At 48.7% G+C, this 19,232-nt stretch overlaps 1 protein-coding gene across 5 annotated transcripts in view; it reads left to right on the plus strand.

The window, feature by feature from the left end:
• The window catches only part of PRKG1 (protein kinase cGMP-dependent 1), a 362,401-nt gene that overhangs the window by 32,638 nt on the left and 310,531 nt on the right, over positions 1-19,232 (plus strand). Inside the window, exon 1 of one of the 5 annotated variants that reach the window (XM_088059525.1) lies at positions 7,846-7,903. The exons of the other annotated variants lie outside the window; for them this stretch is intronic. The gene's annotated coding sequence lies outside the window, so the exon portion shown is untranslated. Of the gene's footprint in view, positions 1-7,845; positions 7,904-19,232 lie in introns of those variants that run through there. 5 annotated transcript variants of the gene reach the window in all.

The following is a 19,232-nucleotide window of genomic DNA, read 5'->3' on the forward strand; positions in this document are numbered from 1 at the left end:
TAATAAAAAAGCCAGGTCAGAGTTCTGAAACTGAGCAGAAATTAACATAGTAGCACAGAATTTAGCCCAGGTAGCTGCCTCAGGAAGGACTCCTTGAGTCCTGAACTTGCTGAGCAACAGATGGAAAACAGGAGTCGTGGGGAAAATTTGTTTCTTCAGAGAGTTAAAAAGGATACAGTGAATTGTTACATATCAGTTTCCGTGGTTATCCTGAGCTAGATGCTGTAGGATGATAAGAGTTACTGAATACAAACATCTTTCTGAGGGAATGGGGAATTCAGGAAAGCTGAATTCTGGCTTTAACCCATTTGGGTTAAACCATTGGGGTTAACCATTCTGGAAATGGGTTAAACGCCACTCACTGCCATCAGTGCTAGTCCTTGCTGCCTGTGCTGCTGGTCTTTGCTTTTGGCTTTTCACGGGGCACAAGACCTTGCATATGCATCAGGATGAAGTATAAATATTTCTGTAAATGTTTTTCATCTGCTACTTTGCCATTTCTAGAGGATATGCACAGGCAGGGAAGTGCCTGACGTTCACGTTTTGTGTGGCTTGTCTTTGTTTCGAAGGGCAGAGAGAAGAGGAAAAAACAAAAGTATTTGTTGCTACGTTGGAGCCTAAAGAATGACAAATAATACCTTTCTGCTCTCAGCATCTACAGAAAGTGGTTTGTTATAGGAGTGCAATCAGTCAGATAGGTTCTGTGTGTCCTGCCATCCTGAACGCCTGGAATTGCATCCAGGTGCTTTGGAAACGCTGCTGGAGCCCCTGCCTGGCATGGCTTGTGTCGGGGGAAGCTCCAGCGCAGCGTGCTCTGAGCAGGAGCACAGGACCGGTGTTTTGCAAGGCTCTTGCAGCCACTGGTTTCCTTGGAAACCACAGCCTGAGCAGGGAGAGCCAAACTTCAACACCCGTGCCTGCTTTCCAAGTGGAAAATGGGCTGTCAGACTTCTCAAAGTCTGGGGTCTTTCGGCTGTGTTTGGAGCTTGTTCATTAGGAGCAAACTTGAAGATGGGTATCAGTGATAAAAGGCTCCTTGTCAGGTTGCAACTATTCCTGCCTGGAGGAGATTTTTTTTTTCCTTTCTTTCCCCAAATTCCCCTCTTTTATTCAGTTTGTGAGCACATTTATTGGAGGTGTTTCCTGTCAAACACCCCAGCTGTGTCAGGAAAGCTGCACAGCAGCTCTGTGGTTTGGGCTTGACGTGGATTTACAAACTGCCCAGCCCAGGCCAGCTCGTTTTGTTCACTTACTAAATGTTCTCTGAGGTGGTGGCTGTGGGTGACGTGAAGAAAGAGGAGGAATCATAACGGAGCTGCCTGGGTTGATGGAAAATTAAATTGCAGTCTTGTAAGTGCACACATGCTCTGTGTTGAATGTGAAGAGAAATATATGTATATATATAATGACATGTATGTGCACTCATGTATTTAGCACATGTAGGGGAGTATTGAATTCATGCAAATATACTTTTCTTAGGAGGGAAAGCAGTCAGGCTTTAATATCAGTGGAGTAGAGGCAGCTTTGTACAGGACCAGCAGGACTGTGGGAGTGCATCCTGGTCTAGTTGAAGGTGTCACTGCCCGTGAACGAGATGGTTTCTAAGGTCTCTTCAAATCCAAATGTGGAAGTGCTGTCGGTTTCCGTGACCACAGAGTATCACTGAGATTCAGGAGCAGAGGAGTAAATGACATGGCTGTGATGGAAATGGAGAGCCACTGTTCCCTGCTCCCAGTGGAAGTGGGTCCCTGGGATGTGTCAGTGCTTGTTAGGATTTAAACTGCCTATTTGATGTCATTTGTGTGCAGAGATCTGGTGGCTGAGGGGAATTCATTACTGCTCTTGGAGTCCACAGGCTAAATGAGGAAAATAACGTCCTTGGTGGGTGATATTTCTGGTGAATAGAGGAAATCAATGGCCTTGAGATGCCAGCAGCACATCAGGACAGTGGCCAAGCACTTCAGGAAGGGGTAGATAAAGCAAAATGTGATGCAAATAGTGCCACTCAACTGTACTTTAAGGCTTGTTGGAAACAATACCTGGCTTCAGCTATAGAGGCTCTTTCAAAATCAGGCTCTTAAACTCCTGAGAAATTCCTTTAGGTGCAATGGAAGATCAGGCATCCTGGAAATACAGAGTTAGCCTCCAGCTCTTTGCCTTGAAGTTGCAATATTGCCTAAGTTAGTAAAGGTGGGGGGTTGTGTGAAGCTTAAGGGGTGGATATGGTCAGCTGGAGGAGGTGAATGTCCTTCAGCAGCTCCTGTGTTCTGTGGTGTGAAACACCGCCCTTTTCTCCCTTCTGAGCCCTTGGTTACTTCCCTGGGTGTCTTGTTCCTGCTCTTCCTTCTGCCCAAGATTTTTCTCTCTTCCCATGGATGTTGCTTATTCTCTTCCCTGACAATCCCAAAGCTCTTCTACAGAGCTGTCCAATCCAGCAGGGTCCAGACTTTACATCTTGGTTAAAAATCAGCCTTCTTTCCTGTGTGCATCTGGAGGCAGAGAACCTCCACTAACTGGAGCACAAGATACCACAGGAGGCTGGATTTTCCTGCCAGGCCAGCTTTTCTGGTGTGCCAACGCATTTTCTGCTCCTCACCTGCCCCACCAGCAAGCAGGCAGGGGCTACACAAGAAACTGGGAGGGGACAGAGCCAGGACAGCTGATCCCAGCTGCCGAAGAAGGATTGCATAGGGTGGAACCCCACATTCCTGGGAATGGCTGACCACCCACCTGCCCATGGAAAACACAGAATTAAATCCTTGTGGCTTTTGCTTTACCTGTTGAACTGCCTTTACATCAACCCATGAGTTTTTTCCCTTTTACCCTTCTGATTGTCTCCCCCATCCCAGCTGGGGTGAGGGCTGTGAGTGGGTGGTGGTGCTGGGGTTTCTCCTCCAGCAGGAACATCTCAAACTGTCTGTACCTCCAAAGGGGTTGGGGCCCAAGGATAGGTCCTGGAGCAGGGACACCTTGAGGCATCAGCAGCTGTGTATGAGGCCATAGACAAGCACATGGCACAGCAGGTTCATTCCTGCAGGGCCTGTGGCTGTGGGTAAATCCATTGTGGAGCAGGTTCATTCCTGGAGCAGGTTCATTCCTGGAGCAGGTTCATTCCTGGAGCAGGTTCATTCCTGGAGCAGGTTCATTCCTGGAGCAGGTTCATTCCTGGAGCAGGTTCATTCCTGCAGGGGCTGTGGGTAAATCCATGGTGGAGCAGGTTCATTCCTGCAGGGCCTGATAAGGCCATGCTGGAACAGGAGCACCTCAGAGTCAGTGTGGCTGTGGATAGATACACCACAGCAGGTAAACCTGGAGAGACTGGCTGATGGATAAGGTTCCAACTGGGGCAGGTACATCCTTAAAGGTGTCTGGATAGGTCCAGGTGGGAGCGGGACCTCCAAGGGGAGGAGTTCACTGCAGTGTTCTACTTCACAGTCTGGTCTGAAGGGATGGGGGTGAAGACAGTAATGGATACAACCCTTAAGTTGTTGTATCCAGGGATTTCGGTGGCACCTCACAGGAATTACTGTAGCAGGAATCCTGTGCTGGGATCAGGGGGAGGGCTTCCCTGCAGTGTCAGCCCCTTCAGTGGCAGTGACTTGGAGCTGTCGTTGTCACAATGTCTCTCTGCAGCCCTGCGCTGGCTCAGTGACATCCTGGGGACCTCTGTGCCCTGCCCCAGCTCCAGAGGCTCCGTGTTAGTGTTTGGGCTTGTCCTTGTTACAGTCCTGCTGTGGACCAAACAACAGCCAGGTCTCACTGGTGGGGAATATCCAGACCAAGAGAGGGATAAATCCGTTAGAAAGGTGGGAGTGTGTGTGCGCCTCCGTACACAGCTCGTGTCCGAGTCCTGGAACAGGGCTGTGCAGCCAAACTTGGCAGATATCTACAAGCTAACTGGGGTGTGTGTGTAACACCTATTGTTTCTCCTTATGCCTCCTTGCACATTTAAGTCCTGTTCAGACAGCGATTGCACAAAGGGGAGAACATCTCCTGCTCATCAGATCCGTGATTGCTTACTGTTCTCCCGCTGGAAGCCAACTCTGCGAGGCACAGGAGGGAAACGAAGCGTGGAGAGGCTTTTGTCAACTGGCACTGTTCCCAAACACTGGGACTGGGACACCAGGATAGAGCACGTTGGGAGAGCATAAGGCAGGCAGATCCTCCGGTTTTCCCTGACCTTCCCTGGTTTGAGGGCACAGCTGGGAGGAAGCCAGAGCCTCTTGAAGTTGGACTGCGATTGAAGTGTCCCTGCTCCTGCTTGGAGGAGGGACACAGCTGAGACAGCTGTGCTTGCACACATTCTGCTAACATTCTGCTGCTTTCTAAATGACTCTGACAGGTATCTCAGAATCACGGCTTGCCTTGGCAGGAAGGCTCCTGTGGCCTTTTTCTGGATCAGTTCTGGGTGGATGCCGTAGCGCAGCCTGGATTCCCAAGGGAATGCTAGCTATCCATCTCATCTCCCTCCATCCACGTGCTGGGTTTGTTACTGTGCCTGCAGGGGCGTTTCCAGCAGGCACAGCAAGCTGGGATACCTGAGCACAGTGACTGCCAGCACAGGTGTGTTCCGTGTGCCACCGCTGTTTGGTGGCATCTGGCACTGGGAAAAGTGACTTTGGGCTCTGTGAGGTGACAGACCCGACCTCTGCCTGCTTCACCTTCTGTTTTGCAGGCATTGTTATTTTCTCATCAACCACCCTGCCAGGTGCTTTGTGTCTTGTCCATGACTAGGAACAAATTATCCCTTCCCTCATGAATCCCCAAGTTTTCCCCCTTTGGACTTTGCACAAGGATGAGTGTTAGCGTGATCTAGGTAGGCAAAGTGGCTCCAAAAGGGGAGATCATCAATAAAATCTCAGCTCTTTGGGTTTGTGCCATTACTCTTGCGCAGACAAAACAGGTGTTAGGAATCTTTTGAAATGATTTCTTAATTTGAAAACCAAAAATAACTCAAATGGGAACCCACTAGTGTGATGCTGAGAGCATCACTTGGGATGTACAAATCTGGGTTAAGCGTTATCCCACAATTTACAGGTGCAAACAGAGAAACTTCCATAGGGATTGAAGCTGTTTGGTGAGGCCAAACACATGGGAGACCTGCTGGAAACAGGGCAGAGCCAGGGACATGAGTCCATGTTACTCATGTGTCACCTCTGGAGCACAGTGGCTCTCCACCCTCTCCTTGTTTTGACTGAAATTCCAGCTGTGAGCTATAAAGGACTTTTCCAGTGGCAGCTTTATTCTGTTCCACATGTTTTTTCAACGGTTTCCACCACAAAAGGTTCTTGCTGTGCTCTGTGATGTGCAAGTGTTCTAAGCTGGAGTCACATTATTTGTTTAAGCTGGCTGGGCACGAACATTTTGGCTGTAGGGTTCTGAAGGAGGCTCCTGCTTAATAAATACAGCTGAGCAACATTCAGAGCATTGTGGCAGAATTGTTATTGATGGAAAATCCATGAATATGTAGCAGCCAAAAGGCAAAGCTCAGTGAAGTTGTGCTGGCAGGGGGCAGGATTGGGAAGGGTGGCTTGGGACAGCTGCCTTGGGCACTGGGGCAAAGCAAAAGCTCAAGGTTAACTGTGGAAAATATGGATGCTCGTGAAATGTACCCAGAATGGGATCTTCACAGGGATTTGGAGTTTTAATATATGCTGGAGGAGCCTTCTGAGGCTTAGGTGCTTCCTGGGGAGCCTTCAGCTCTGTTACCTAGCCTGATTTCCTTGGTCAGCAGCTGAAATATTTTGTGACTTTGCTCATACCAAAGAAATGATATATCATGGGGAGATAATATTCCATACTTATTCCAAGCTTCTTAATGGAATTTTTATCAGTTCTACTGAAGAAAAGGATGCACAAAAAAGTTGCCTGGCTGTCAGGTTGTTTGCTCTGTGCCTCCTTTAGAGCTGCCTTGGCTCTCTCCATGTGGCTTCCCAGTAAAACGATGTGAGGGACCATCCCACCCTAAATTTCAAGTGTCTGCAGCCACCAGGTGACATCAAATCCCTTCGACACTGAGAGACAGGCAGGACAGGACTGTAGGGTGCAGACCCTGAGCACCTCTTGCTGATGCTTCAGACGTATCGCTGGCACATCTCTCACTTCTCAACAGCTGGGGTTTTTTTTTCCTTCCACCAATATCTGCTCATTTTAAACCTATCTTGTGCTCAGTGTTTTCAGAAGACCTGAAAGCTGTTGTTTTTTTTTAAAATCTGTTTGGGCTGGGGAGCCTGAGATTGCTCAGCCACAGCCACTCTGTGCCCTGACACCATTTTCTCTGGGATTGCTTTGTTGACTCAAGTGCACTTTGCTGCAATACAAACACTGAGGATAAAAGGCAGCCACCTCAGCAAATTAGTGTTAAAGCACTGCAGAAGAATTGTAGATGTGTGTTTTGGTGTTTTGGACGTTTTTAGAGTCAAGATCTCTCCTTTTGCCTGTGGCCTGTGCTTTTTAAGGAATATCTGTTGTGCAGGGAGGGCTTCTAAAAGTTAAATCAATTGTCTGTTTGTGGACTCATCTGAAGGGTAAATCAGATGCTGCATTGACAGGGATCTGCCTGCCTGGTAAAACTTCAGGTGAGGTTGGACTTAAAGTGAGTCTGGAAAAAAAAAAAAATCATGTCATGGATCATTTGAAACCTCTCCTGGGAGCAAAGTCAGAGAGAGTTGGGAATTCAGTCTGGAAAAGAAGGCTCTGGGTAGACCTTAGAGCCCCTTTCAGTGCCTGAAGGGGTGCCAAGACAGCTGGAGAGGGACAAGGGCTGGAGTGCCAGGACACAGGGAATGGCTTTCCAGTGCCAGAGAGCAGGAATGGATGGGATATTGGGAAGGAATTGTTCCCTGGGAGGGTGGGCAGGCCCTGGCACAGGGTGCTCAGAGCAGCTGTGGCTGCCCCTGGATCCCTGGAAGTGTCCAAGGCCAGGTTGGACTTTGGGGCTTGGAGCAGCCTGGGATAGTGGGAGGTGTCCCTGCCCATGGCAGGGGGTGTTATGGGATAAGCTTTAAGGTCCCTTCCCACCCAAACTAGTCTGGGCTTCTATGATTCCATTCTAATTTTCATAATGAAAAGAAGTTTTCCTCTACATGCTACAGGTGTCCAGGTGTGCAAGCCTATTACAAAAAAAAAAAAAGTAACAAAAAGGCAAAACCCCCCTGAAAGTGCTCTGAAGGGTTATAATGCTTCTTGAACAAAGATCTAAAAACTCCCAATTGTATTTTTGGTTACTGTCCATGAAGGCTTTTCTGAGCACCAGCCTTTACTCTGAATGCAGCTGGTTGAGAAACCTCCCTTTTAGCAGCAGCTGGCTTGTGTGGAATAAAAGAATTAATTAACCTGGTGTGGAATGAGAGAACTTAATAAACCTGGTGTGGAATGAAATAATTAATCAGCCTGTGGCCAGCCTGGAAGAGCAGCCACCTGATGTGTCCTGTTTGATTATCAGGGGCTTGATTCCTGGCCAGGCATGGCTGAGCTGAGCTCCTTTGTGTAAAGCTGAGGTGAAAAGCTCCTTCTTTCTGCTTTAGCAGAAAACTGAATTTTTGTACCCAAGACTCAGGAGAGTGGTCACGGGCACGTAGTGGCAGAAATTTCTGCTGAGGAACAAAAGCAAATTTCTCATCAGAGAATGTAATCAACTGGTGATGCTGCAGCTGGTTCCTTGCAGCCTCTGCACACAGACAAAATAGCAATGTAGTAGAGAGAAAATGTTTGCTGAGTTAACTGGGTTATATTTAGGTGCCAAGTAAACAGATTTCTGCTTTTGGCCCTCCCCCTCACACCCTCAAAACTGCTTCTTGGGCTGTCTGCAAATGTCTTGGCTGTTGGTGGCTTATGTTCCCTGCGAGAAGAGTGATGGGGAGCAGTAGGGGAGGGACATCTGTCCCAGCTGAACATGGAAAAGGTGAGTGCTGGGCACGCAGAGCCTGTTCCCTCCTCAGCCCTTCCTTGGCACTGCCTGCACGGGCTGGCTGAGGCACAAAACCCTGAACCCCCCAAACTCTTCTCCATGGGGGCCCTTGGGAATTGCAGAGGGTTCAACCAGGCCAGGTGCTGGGTCAGGGCAGCCCCTGGGATCGATCCAGGCTGGGGATGAGCAGCTGGAGCAGCCCTGGAGGAGGACCTGGGGGTGCTGGGGGTGAGAGCTGGGACCCAGAGATCCCCCCATGCCCTGGGCTGAGCCCCAGCGTGGGCAGCAGGGGAGGGGGGGATTCTGCCCCTCTGTCCCTGTGCTCAGGTGAGACCCCACCTGCAGAGCTGCCCCAGCCCTGGGGCCCAGCACAGGAGGGACCTGGAGCTGCTGGAGAGAGTCCAGGGGAGGCACCAGGATGATCAGAGGGATGGAGCAGCTCTGCTGGGAGGAAAGGCTGGGACAGCTGGGATTGTTCAGCCTGGAGAGGAGAAGCTTTGGGCTGACCTTGTAGTGGCCTTCCAGGGCCTGATGGAGCTACAGGAAACATGGAGTGAGATTCATTACAAATGGTAGTGTGACAAGAGGGAATGGCTTCCCAGTGCCAGAGGGCAGGGATAGATGGGATATTGGGAAGGAATTGTTCCCTGGGAGGGTGGACAGGCCCTGGCACAGGGTGCCCAGTGAAGCTGTGGCTGCCCCTGGATCCCAAGTGCCCAAGGCCAGGTTGGGGTTTGGGGCTTGGAGCAGCCTGGGATAGTGGAAGGTGTCCCTACCCATGGCAGAGGTGGGACTGGATGGGCTTTAAGGTCCCTTCCAGCCCAAACCATTCCAGAATTCTACGACCACTGTGGCCTTATTGATCCATATAAAGCAGGAGCTGAAAAATCAGCATCTTCCCTTCCATGCTGCGTTTTGCATCCCATTTTCCTCTTGCAGCAGGCTCTTTTTCTGGCACTGCTGTTGGGACTGATTGTACAGTTAGCCCTTTATTCGTGTGTGCATAAATTTGACTTCTTTTAAAGGAAGCAGCTCCTGTAATCGCCTTGCCAGAACAGATTAGGAGAGGGAGTGTGCAGATCACAACACTCCTCTGCTGCCTTTGACGAGGATTTCATCAGCCTGCTTGAAGTGCTGCTTGCAGCCTCAGGGGTGGCCAGAGAGCAGTAGAAGTTCATTTATTCCTTTATTTTCTCCTCTTCAGATGTACTTATGCTGTTCATATGTTTTTGCTTCCTAATTTACGACAAGTTGGGGAGTTTGGGGCACCCAGTGTTGTATCCGAGGAGGAGAGAATTGTGCTCAGCACAAGGTTTGCTCTGCCCATCACTTCAGGCATTGATCTGTCTGGCTTTCAGTGCTGATGAGTTTTTCTATCCCAAAGAATGCCTTAACTATAATTGCTTCATAAGCATGGGCACTCAGTGATTAGAAATTACTTTTCATTCCTGATTAAATAGCAAGGCGCAGTCTTTAACAAAAACAGGACACTTAAAATTCCAGCATTCTCATTTAAGGGACATTGATTTTCACAGGCAGAAAAGCTTTCCTCAAATTTCCACCTAAGGAAAAAACGTTAAGGCAGATACAGGTTAATGACAGGTTTGTTTAAGGCTTTATTTTCCTAGTAACTCGAGAGTAAATCACACAGCAATCTCTAAAATTTGGTTTATGTCTGTTAGAGGTGTGCTAATGAGGTGAAGAATTTGGAATAATTAAAGCTCAGGTTAGAAACTTCAAGTGGTTTTTTTTTTTTTTTTTTTGGGTTGGTTTTTCTTTTGTTAATCTAAAGCCTTTGTGGAGCCCAGCTTGAGTGTTGGGGGGCAGAGCTGGTCTCTTGGGGTTTTTGTTGCTGAGCTTCTAGCTGGCAGTGCTGGGCGTATCTGTCCAGAAAAATGGAATTAGAGCACCTGCAGGGAGTAATTCTGCCTGGCACTTCTTGGTCCTGCCTTTACAGACTTCCCTGAGCTGCTCTGGGGGAGAGTATGATAACCAACCTCAGGGATCCCTTGCTCAGCTCTGTTTTTGGTTGTACCTGTGTTCTTTGACGTTGGCTCGGTGCAGGACAGCTCTCAGCTCTCAGCCACCCACCAGCCCACGGTGGGGATCATCAAACACAAAATGCCATCAGGAATTCAGGTTCCTATGTAGGTCCAGCTGAAGAATGTCTCCTGTGCTGTGCTTTCAGTGCAGGCAGCGTTCAGCTGGGAATGCTGTTATTGGGATGGGCTTAGATGGGATTTGTGTTTGCTCCTTGGTTTGCCATGTTCCTGGGGGCCTGCATGGGCTTTGTGCGGTGCCAGCAGCTCCACGGGTACCGTTACCTCGGATTTAAGCTGTCTGCCCCATTTTGCTGTGCCATGATCATCACTCTGACCACAAAACCTGTTTATTTGCAGTTGTTGTTAAGCGGATAAAGATTAAACCAGTCCGGTGCTTCTCACAGAACTGAGGAAGGCTTGAGCATTGGCAGCTCTTGAATCCTTGTCTGACCTCATGTGAAATTCATGTGGAAGGACCAGTCCCTCAGGACATCATTCCAGTACAGGAAGATGGCAGAGATGTGTCTGATATGTTTGAGACAAAGTTTTTGTCCAGGTTAAGGCTCTTAAACCTTGTTTAACCCTCTCCTCAGCCCCAATCCCGTTTGCTGTTCCTGGCAGCTTTTCTCCCTGCCCACAAGATAATGCCAGGCTTTTTCCTGGCATGCCAGCCAAACAGGATTTAAAGTAGTGGCTTATCCAAACAACCTGTAAAAGTGTTATAGAGTGTTTAAAAAATAATAGTTGTTTGAGTGAAGAACAAGCAAACACTTGCATTCTCCTCTGTGTGCATAGACCTTAACTTAGAATGGAGGGGAGAAGTGATGTTATTAGGAGAAATTTCTTTTTCTCTCTGAAAGGGGCTATTTAAATGAAATATTCTGTTTTAATAACACAGAGATGTTAAGGCTCCACAGACTGCACACAATTTACTTGACCTTTATAAATAGAACAGCCTTGTCTCTCTACTGGGAAACAAAAAAACCCTGAAAGCAGCATGCAGATTTATTAACCAGCACAGAGAAGAACTGTTAGATTTTATTCCTTGAGCAGGAAGGCAAATTGTCCAAGTAGGATTTGGAGAGAATACCACCACATATACCAGCTTCTTGGGATGGCTGCCAAAAAAAAAGCAGATCCATTAAACTGGCAGGTGGAAAGTGTTGTATTCCTGAGGTTTCCTGCAGGAGTTACAGTTTGGGAAGAAGGAAATGCTGGGATGGTTGAGCACCTTGTGAAGTTGGCCTCAAACTGTGCCAGGGGAGGTTTAGATTGGATAAAGGAAAAACTTTTCCATGGAAAGGGTGGTCAGGCATTGGAAGGGTGGTGGAGTCCCCATCCCTGGAGGTGTCCAAGGAAGGCCTGGATGTGGCACCTGGGGACATGTAATGAATGTGGTGGTGTGGAGCTGATGGTTGGATTCAACCTTAGAGGGCTTTTCCAGCCTCAGTGGATCTGTGATGGGAAGTGGAAGCTGCCAGCTGCTGGAACTGCACGCTGGAGAGGGAAAAACCATGGGAATTTAAATCTTAATGTTACTTCTGGCACCTATTTAAGAACCACTGCACCTAAAGGACATCAGGTATAATATAATATACAGATTATTAAAGACCTGATCATTTTATTCATGGAATAGATGGGGAAAATCATGGAATCACGGAATGGTTTGGGTTGGAAGGGACCTTAAAGCCCATGCAGTGCCACCCCTGCCATGGACAGGGACACCTTCCACTGTCCCAGGCTGCTCCAAGCCCCAGAGTCCAACCTGGCTTTGGGCACTTCCACAGCTTCTCTGGGCAGGGCCTCCCCACCCTCCTTCCTAAAATCCTGCCTATCCCTCCCCTCTGGCAGTGGGAAGCCATTCCCCCTTGTCCTGGCGTTACAAAGTGGGTCTGAGTGAGCAGAATGTCCCAGTTCCCTTAGCTGGAAGAGGTGGATTATTATTAACACTTCTTAGTGTTCCATAATGGAGAATCCCAGGAGTTCTCTTTCCTGGGGAGAAATTGTCTCGTAGGGACACAGTTAAAATAGTTTTCCAAAATCTGCCTGTGCATCACAGCTGCCTGAAGTGCTTTGTTAGGTGAGCAGAAGTGTTTCATTTCAGATAAGGTGGATCTTAGTGGGTGAAATAGGGGTAAATGAACTGAATTCCATTGGAAATAAAGGATTTATTCAAACTTCCTGCAAAAGGAGATGTGGAAGTGCAGGCCCCAGGATGAACAATGACCACAAGGTTTGGCTGCTTTTCTTTGGGTTTGAGTTTTCCATTTAGATCTGGCTGCTCTTGCTGTTTGGGTGAGCAGGCTGAATTTAGATTTTAAAAAAGAATGCTCAAAGTTGTGCTGTTTTCTTACTGACTTGAAAGGCTGGAATGTTTTTTCCTTAAACTCAGTAAAGGAAGTTGTGTTTTCCAAGAATTCCAGTGCCAGTTGATTTTGTTGTTCAGTGTTTAACACCAGCTTGGGCTGATCTTTCCAATCACCTGCACTCCTGAATATATGTGATATTAGCCTTTATGCAAACAGCTTGTGCCTGCTTTTGACTTTAAAAAAGAATTGTTATCTTTAAAATGCACTTAAATCTCAAATGTTACTTCCTGGGCCTGTTGGGATTAAACTGAATCTGAATTATTTCAGTTCCTTCCAGTAGTTCCTGTTTCCTCCACAGAAATAACTCTGCTCCTTGGCAGGCACGTTTTCTCTATCTCTTTTTAGCTCTTTCTGTGTATTCCTTCATGTAAATATTTCCTCAATGCAGCCTCGGAGCGTGGAACAGACTCAGAACACGGAAGAGTTGTAGCAGTGCTTTTCAGAATGTGAACGAGGTTTCTTTCCTAGTCTCGTGAAATATTGGGGACAGAGGAAAGGAACTGTTTCCCTAGAAACCCACATGTGCCTTATTGGAAGAAACACTATTTCTGTCTCCTTGTGATGTACTGATGTCCTGTTCTGCTTTTTTTGTGGTTTTGTTGGGTTTTCTTCCCCTCATTATCATGGAATCACAGAAGGGTTTGGGTGGGAAGGGACCATAAACCCCATCCAGTGTCACCCCTGCCATGGGCAGGGACACCTTCCACTATCCCAGGCTGCTCCAAGCCCTGTCCAACCTGGCCTTGGACACTGCCAGGGATCCAGGGGCAGCCACAGCTGCTCTGGGCACCCTGTGCCAGGGGCTTCCCCCCTCCCAGGGAAGGATTTATTCCCAATATCCCACCAAATCTGATGGAAGGCACATTTCTATTTCCTCCTTCTTTTCCTCTTCTGCCACATGAAACCCTTGGGCTCCTTCTGGCTCCTTTCAGCCCCTTTGCAACCTGAGTATTTTTCCTGGCCTGGGGCTCAGCTTTCTGCTTTGTTTTGGCTGATATTTGTTCAACTGCCCCATGGGAGCAGTGAAACAGTGAGAGGGGCAGGGACTTGCAGGGGGAACAGAAGCGGGGGAGAAAGCATTTGTGAGGATGGTGGAAGGAAAAGGAAGAGAAATCCATGGTGCTCTGCACTAGGAATGTCAAATGAGGAACTTGGACGAAAAAGGAACAAGAGCTAGAGTTGCTGCAATGGGAACAAGCATTTTGGAGTTGGGAGATGGTGTGGGAAGGTGACGAGACACGAGGGTGGTGGAAAAGGGGAGACTTAAGTGCAGGATAGTAATGCCAGGGAAGGAAAGAAATCTCAGTGGTACATTATGGGAGCAAACTTTGTTTTCTGCACATGTGGTGCAGATAAAGGTAACTTAACTCTCTGCCCTCCTCTGGCTTGTTTTTCCTGTCACAGTTCTCAGCCTTGAGACACGGTTCTTCTCTCTGGTTCCCTGTTTGGAGCTTTCCTGTGAAACAAAGGTTTTCTGTTGTGGTTCTGGGCAGCAGTGTGGCAGCACATTTGAGCTGTGCATTTTGGGGCTTTCCTGGCTTGCTGAGTGGGGCAGGAGAGCCATGTGCCTTTATGCCTGTTGCTGTCTGTCCTCCAGAAAACAAGTGCTGCTCCTGTCTCCCCTTGAAATGGCCCTTTGTAAGTGGGAAAGCCTTCCCTTGGGAATATCTCCGTGGATCCCACGCTGGGGTTCTGGCTTGCCAGGCTGTAACACCAGGAGGTCACAGCTGCTCCTAAAGACCATAGTGAGTAATCTCCAAAACTTGTTCAGGGTCTGGAGCGTGAAACCTGTGAGGAGGGGCTGAGGGAGCTGGGAAAGGGGCTCAGGCTGGAGCAAAGGAGGCTCAGGGGAACCTTCTGGCTCTGCACAACTCCCTGACAGGAGGGGACAGCCAGGGGGGGTCGGGCTCTGCTGCCAGGGAACAGGGACAGGACAAGGGGAAACGGCCTCAAGCTGTGCCAGGGGAGGCTCAGGTTGGACACCAGGAGGAATTTCTCCATGGCAAGGGAGCTCAGGCCTTGGCAGGGGCTGCCCAGGGAGGTTTGGAGTCCCCATGCCTGGAGGTGTCCAGGGAAGGGCTGGACGTGGCACTCAGTGCTCTGGGCTGGGGACAAGGTGGGCATTGGGCCCAGGCTCCAAGGACTGGATGATCCTGGAGGGCTTTTCCAGCCTAACTGGTTCTGTGATTTCCCCAGTCTCCATGCCACTCCTTTGCTTTCCTTGGGCAGCACCTTTTGTACCGCTGCATCCTTCTTTTACCTCCGTATGTCCATTCCTGTTAGGATTCCCTGAGGACAAGTGATGCCATGAAATGTAAGGTTACTACTTGTTCAAAAATATCTTCCCATTTGCCAGAAATAGGATGTTTCCCCTTCAGTATCCTTCCAGGCTGAAATTCCTGGAAACTTTCAGTACCTCTGGAGGAGAGTTATTTTGATCAAAGAAAAGGGCTGTCTCCTAAAATCCTTCAAATTCAAACCTCTTCATCTTTCCCTTGCCTTCCATCAGAATTTGGTGCCTGCTTTCTCCTAGCACATTTGTCACAATTATTCTTCAAAACAATTCCTTTAAGTTTCTGTCTTGTGTTTATTATGTGGCTGGATGATTGCAGGCATCCCTGGAGTTTGTCTCATATGGTTTATGGGAATTAGGGAAATTTCTCTGAGTCCCCAACCCACCACCAATTGCCCCCTGCAGATTGTTCTTTACAATCCAAGATTTTATGAAGACTTGAAAGCCCTGAGATTGGAGCTTTCCATGCCTGGGGTTGAGTTTTTTGTGTTGTGGTTTTTTTTGGTGGGAGGGTTTCTCTGGAGGTGTCTGCCTTGTGCTGCTCTGATTCCTGCTGTGCTGGGCATCCCTTCTGTGGCTGTGGGATCTCCCCTCCATGAGGACAGTGCTGAGTGCTTCAGAGTTTGGGTTTTTTGTTTTTTTTTTTTGATTGAAGCCAAAGGCAACACTACAACCATGGGATTCTTGGTGGAATTCCTAAACCAAGATGAGCAAAAGCCCTGTTTTGTTTTAGTACCACAGAGTCATTAAGGTTGGAAACACCCTCCAGGGTCATCAAGTCCACCCTGTGCCCGATCCCCGCCTTGTCCCCAGCCCAGAGCACTGAGTGCCACGTCCAGCCCTTCCCTGGACACCTCCAGGCATGGGGACTCCAAACCTCCCTGGGCAGCCCCTGCCAAGGCCTGAGCTCCCTTGCCATGGAGAAATTCCTCCTGGTGTCCAACCTGAGCCTCCCCTGGCACAGCTTGAGGCCGTTTCCCCTTGTCCTGTCCCTGTTCCCTGGATTCCTGTCAGGGAGTTGTGCGGAGCAGTTGTTGTTTGCACTGTTCTTCAAAACTCAGTGGGATTGTCACGGTCAATGCTCATGCAATAGAAATAGGGATGAGAAAATAATATTTGGAATGTGTCAACCTCTCCCCCACCTACCTTTGAGCAGAAGGAAAGCAGCAGCACTGCCCTGCTCCCAGCCCCATCCTCCTGCTTTTCCACAGACACCTCCTGAGCTTCCTGCTGCTGCTCTTTCTCCAGTTAAATGCTATCAAGTTGTGTGGCTGCTCAGAGTTCATCTTGCCTGCCACAAGGTGCTTGTCCAGCTCTAATCTGGTTTATTGGCAGGCTAGACAGAGCCTGCAGGATGTGCTCCCACGGCTGCATCCCGGAGTGACCCTTCTGGGAGGAGGCACGTCTTGCCCTTCCATCCTGGCTGCTCCTTGGTGCTTGGCAGCGGGAAGTTATTTGGATAATGCCACACGTCTTGCAAATATTTATGTCCCAAAGCCTGCCTGCAAACGTCAGGCCTCCTGCTGACTCGTGAACTGGGAAGAAATGGTTCTCTCTAAGATCCCTGAGAATATTTATTGGAAGACTGAGGCTCCAAGCACTGTCTGCAGCATTCCATTGCCACACGCCTATGGCACTTCAGCCAGGGATTTCTCCAGGCTGGAGAGAGCTGATGGGACTTCCCTGGTGACAGTCCCATCCATCACAAGTGTTGGGTGAATCAGAGTGAGGGATGTGAAGTCTCTGTCGCTTTTCTCTCCTCCCCATCCATCACAATTCCTGTGAATCCCCTTCCTGAACTTTCACTGGAGCAGCTGTCTATTTCCCTGGCTTTGACAGCATTCCCTGTGGATGTGTTTATGTCAGGGAGGAGCAAAGTGCTTTTGCAGAGCACATCCATCTCTCCTGGCCCACGGTGCATTTGGAGGCGCTCCTGAAATGTTCTCAGCCTGTAATCCAGGAGAGCAGAGTGAGCTGTCTCTGCTCAGAGGATCTCTAATTGGATTTCTGCATCTATGTAAATTAGGTTATCATTCCCTTGGCAGATTTCCTGCCTGTTGCACCAGGGTGAAGCCGTCTCCGTGGTGGCCATCAGTAACTCCCTTCTCCAGGGAATGGGTGCAGCTCACTGTCCACACCTTCATTTATCCCCAGGGAGCCACAAAGACCTCCAAATGCACTGATAAACTTGGGGGAACTGTGGGATTTGCCATGTAGCTCCCCTCCTCATCCTTGCCTCCAGTCAGGGGTCACTGCATGGAGCTGCCAGGACTGGAAGCCCACATGGATAATGGTTTGGATGGAGAAACTCCTGCCTTTCAACTACATGGTTCTTTTCAAGATGCATCGTCGTGACTTTCAGGATGTGTTGTCTGGGTTTCTGTGACTCTGTCTTGTTCACCGAGCTCCTTCTTGAGGATTTTGGGTTGTTTCTGGGTCCTTGGGTGTGGAGACATATGGGGACGTGTTTTCTCTGCTATTTTTGTAGGTGCAAGAAGGCTCCAGCACAGCTGTGCTGGATGTGAGCACTGAAACTGTGAAATGCATGGGGTAACAGCCCTCAAAAGTCTGCTTGGTTTTGGCCAGGCATCCCTGAGAGACACCCATCCCCCTTCACCATCACTTTGCTACGTGTTCTAGAAGAATTCTGGAACAATTTCTCCATGGCAAGGGAGCTCAGGCCTTGGCAGGGGCTGCCCAGGGAGGTTTGGAGTCCCCATGCCTGGAGGTGTCCAGGGAAGGGCTGGACGTGGCACTCAGTGCTCTGGGCTGGGGACAAGGTGGGGATCAGACACAGCTTGGACCTGATGGCCTTGAGGATCTTTTCCAACCCAAATGCTTCTCTGATTTTGTGTTTACACCTCTCATTAGCTGCCCAAAGCTTCTGCTGTTTGCTTCAGGTAATCAAGGAGCTGCTTAATCCTTCTCTGAGGGCTTGGTAGTGGTTTCTCAAAATGCAGCTCATGTGGGAGTTCCTCGGAGCTGTCAGAGAGTGCAGGAGGAGGCAAATTGTGCTGGCAAGAGCCAACTTCTTCGCCTGCCTGAGCTTGCCAACATTTCTGGTATCTAAACCTGGGGCCTTGTAGGATGCGAAATAGGAGCCTAAAAAAGGGTGGTAAATTAAGATCTGTGGGGTGAGACACATTAAAATGCAAGTTAACCAACTCTTGCCTACAGTATTTTTATACCAACAACAATTTTCAGCGTAGGTGAAAGGGGATTTGAATATTTTTTTGCTGAAATGATTTTTCTTTTTAAATGTCGGGTGCCAAAATATGATATAATGAACAGCAGTGTACTGATATATTTAGAAATCCTAAGTGGAGCTGTCTGAGCAACATTCTCTGCAGAGCAACTTGATTCTGGAACTCCAAGTTGTACTGAAGTGCAAGAAAACCTGGAAATGTGAAAGCTATTTTCCTGGCTTACAGGTTTCGATCAGGGCAGAGTTGTTTAACCTCTTTTTAAATTGGCATTTTGGTTAAAAATTTTAGTGGACTCTTGCGAAGAACATTCTTCCATCCAGCTGTTCAGGAGGAGGCTTGCTGAAGATACTTAAGTTCCTGCTCAGAAATTTCCTCTAAAACCTGAAGATGGGCTGTGGGTTGTGTGTTGTGGGAAAGGGAAGCATTGTAAAGAAAATCCACAAGAGTATTTAAAGGCCTTCACGTTACTCGGTCGCAGACTTGAATCCTACTCTTATTCCCAGTTACTGAGACAAGAATAGCTCTCTGGAGTTATATTTAAAATTCCCTTGAAGGAACATCCAAAGTGGGCTTTATCCAGAGCCAAAACAAACAGCTAAGGCAGACTTATCAGCTATTAAGGGCACTGGAGTCCAAACAAGCCCCAGATCTTACCCAAAGGTCCGAGCTTTTCTCTCCTCTGCTCCTCGGAGTGAGTCATGAAAAGATCTGCTTGTTCTCTTGCAGGTTTTAGGATCTGAAGGCAATATCCAGCATTTCACCCTTCAGGAAGTGCTCTGTGCTGGGGGTTTGTTCCTGGGAGCTGTGGCACTAAAAGCCACACACTCACAGGGAGGGACCCTCCACCTTGCCTTGGCACCAAGAATTTCACTTCAGTTGCAAAAGCAGCTTTGCTGAATGGTGTGGGCTTCAGGCTGGTGGTTGAGGGATTAAATAATCATCCTGGAAGTTCTGCTCCTACCTCTGGTTCTTAGATGGGAACCTAGGAGCTGACAACAATCCATAACCCAGCCTGCTGGGAAGGGAGGAGTGACAGGAACAGGTCTGGACTGCTGTCTCTTGTTGATGCTTATTTTGGGATCACTGAAGGCTTTGTGGTTCTCAGCTGCCAATTTGGAACCTCTGGATGCCTGGCCAGGCCACAGGAGATGAGTTATGGAGATACCCATGGAGTATCACGTTGAGTACACATATGGAGATATGTGAGGAGGACACAGAACTGTTGGAACAACTCCTGAAATTACTGAAGGGACTGGAGCATCTTCCGTCTGGAGCCAGGCTGGGAGAGCTGGGGCTGCTCAGCCTGGAGAAGGGAAGGGCGTGTGGAGACTCCTCAGCTCCTTTCAGGGCCTGAAGGGATACAGGGAAGCTGGAGAGGGGCTCTGCATTGGGAACTGGGGTGCCAGGACACAG

Source organism: Pseudopodoces humilis, chromosome 9 (assembly GCF_049639895.1).
Source record: "Pseudopodoces humilis isolate 2021_Gansu_Grassland_sample_001 chromosome 9, ASM4963989v1, whole genome shotgun sequence".
In the NCBI taxonomy this organism is placed as follows: domain Eukaryota; kingdom Metazoa; phylum Chordata; class Aves; order Passeriformes; family Paridae; genus Pseudopodoces; species Pseudopodoces humilis.